Source organism: Antechinus flavipes, chromosome 3 (genome assembly GCF_016432865.1).
Source record: "Antechinus flavipes isolate AdamAnt ecotype Samford, QLD, Australia chromosome 3, AdamAnt_v2, whole genome shotgun sequence".
In the NCBI taxonomy this organism is placed as follows: Eukaryota; Metazoa; Chordata; class Mammalia; order Dasyuromorphia; family Dasyuridae; genus Antechinus; species Antechinus flavipes.
Genome location: NC_067400.1, coordinates 567,869,868 through 567,872,827, shown reverse-complemented (window position 1 = coordinate 567,872,827; position 2,960 = coordinate 567,869,868).

The window sequence follows — 2,960 nt, the reverse complement described above, 5'->3', positions numbered from 1 at the left end:
TACTCTTAAGGACCTAGTTGACTTTGGTGTGAGAATAGACCTGCTTACAACCCTATCTCCTGAGCCCCACTGACATGTTCCTCATTTAAACCAAACTACCAAAATGAAGCCATTAACTTTTTTTCTTTAATGGTATTTTATTTTTATTTTTCCAAATACATGTAAACATAGTTTCCAACATTTATTTTTGTAAGACTTTGTGTTCTAAATTCTTCTCTCCCTTGCCTCCCCCTTGACAAAGACATCAAGCAATTTGATATAGGTTAAATATTTGCAATTCTTTTAAACATACTCCATATTTGTGATGTTGTGCAAGAAAAATCACACTAAAAGGGAGAAAAAAAACAAACAAACAAAAGGTGAAAATACTATGTTTTGATCCACATTCAGTCTCCATAGTTCTCTCTCTGGATGCAATTGGCATTTTCCATCCCAAGTCTATTAAGCCATTAACTCTTAATCATGCAACATTTACTAAATCTAATGCAAGGCAATAATATCATAACACAACAATCTACCAATAAACTTGGGCCACACTCTTCTACCCAGTGCATAGTGTCTATGGGAGAGTATTATAGGAACATTCTCACAGAAATTTTCCAAACTCACAGAAACCTAAAAAGCATTTAAATAAGGAATCTAACGTGTTGTGGGCACCTCCTGACTCTATTGCAAACCCAGACATCCTTGGTCTCATTAGGCAACAGTATGTATCAGGTGTCATCTGCTGGCTGAAGCTAATTCTTCCCTAGTTGGGAGGGCTGCCCTGGGGTAAATTCCTTTTAGGAAAGAGCACATTTAAGCTTGGATCTCCAGAGCTTCCAACCTGTTTTGGGGGGGTAAACACTAAGGAAGTCCTACATTTTTTTCATCAAAACAGTTCCCTTAAGGAAGGGAAAATTTGGAACAGAAGGTTTTGCAAAGGTCAGTGTTGTAAAAATTACCCATATTTTTTGTAAACAAAAATATATAATAATAATAATAAATAGTAATAATAAACAGTTCCCTTACTCTGAGATATGCAAAACTATTCTTGTTTATTCTCTGGCTGAGATATCAATATCTTGATATAGGCTAATGTCTGAGGGGTTTCTACTTTTCTCAAATTATAGATGATTAACAATATTGATAGAGAGGAAAGCATCTTTTCCTTATTCCATTTGCCAAGTAGCTAAGGATTTTTGTTTCTCTAATCATCTCCCAACATCAAGGCTCTTCTCCAGAGCAGCTCCTTACATCAATCACAGAGCTTCTCAGTCTCTACTCAAATGGGGTCAGCTGGACTAGAATTCTTTCATTTCGATTGTCATGGTATGTCCCATATGTTCCAAATTCTATTCTGGCTTCTGATCTCCGCTTCCATAAGCAGTTTCTTCATTAACTTCTACCTTTTTATTCCATGTAATGACCTCCCTCTATCTTAAGTTGAGAAACCCCAAATCCACATTTCTTTCACATATGACATGAATGATCAACATGCATTTGTCCCATAAACCCAAAATATTTCTTTGTTTCAGAGTTTCTCATCTGTAAACCTCAAAATTCTAATATATATACACACATATATAGTCATTTAGTTCAGTATTAATTCAGATCAGTGGTGTCCAACTTTTCATGATAAAGATACTGGAGGAAGGGTTTTCTATTTGCTGTTTCTTTTTCTGACTCATTTTACAGATGAAGAAACTGAGGCAAACAGGATAAAGTGACTTGCCCAGAGTCACACAACTAGTAAGTGTCAAAGGTCAGATTTGAACTAAGAGAGTCTTCCTGACTTCAGGAAGATTCAATGTTCTACCCACTATACCTGATCCATGTACTTTAGTTCCCAGGCAGCAATACACTCATTCTGCCTGTCTTTAACCATCAGTTGGTACATTTGCCTCAGAGTTTCCTATGTTTCTTAAGTTTTTCTGTGTTTCTCAAGTAAATGTTCTCTTTTTGCCCCTTTCAGGAACATTAAAAATGCCCACATAAGACTGAATGTGGATCACAACATAAATTTTTCACTTTTTTCACTTGCTTTTTGTTTTCTTCCTCATTTTTTTCCTTTCTGATCTGATTTTTCTTGTGTAGCATGATAATTGTGGAAATATAGATCGAAGAATTGCATATGTTTAACATATATTGGATTATTTGCTGTCTAAGGGAGGGGGTGGGAGGAAAGGAGGGAGAAAAAATTTGTAACACAAGGTTTTGCAAGGGTGATTGTTGAAAACTGCATATATTTTGAAAATAAAAAGCTAAAAAAAGAAAATAAGGAAAATGCAAAAACAAAAAATAAAAACAAAGTTTAAAAATGCTCACATAGGAAAAGGGTCAGTACCTTGTTATACTTGGACTACTATCTTAGTTTCCTAACTGACCTTTACCTGCACTCTCTATTCTTTATAGGTGACCTTCACATGGCTAGCCAGTTAATAATCTTGGTATACTTTCTGACCCTACTCAAAAATCTCAAGTAAGTCCCTCATAATAACTTACAGAAGAAAATATAACCTTCTTACCCTGATATTTAAGACCTTCCACAATGGCATTCTACTCTGGGAAGTTTTTTTTTGTTTGTTTTTTTAAAGAATTTTGAGGTTTTATTTAACCTGTATAGGACTGCTTGCCATCTGGGGGAGGGGGTGGAGGGAGGGAGGGAAAAAATCAGAACAGAAGTGAGTGTAAGGGATAATGCTGTAAAAAATTACCCTGGCATGGGTTCTGTCAATAAAAAGTTATTTAAAAAAACAAGAATTTTGAGGTTTATAGATGAGAAACTCTGAAACAAAGAAATATTTTGGGTTTATGGGACAAATGCATGTTGATTATTCATGTCATATGTGAAAGAAATGTGGATTTGGGGTTTCTCAACTTAAGACAGAGGGAGGTCATTACATGGAATAATCAGACTTTCTGGAGGAATAGCCGACCCCTCCAAGGCATCTGTAGATCAATTTCAGGAAGTTCATATA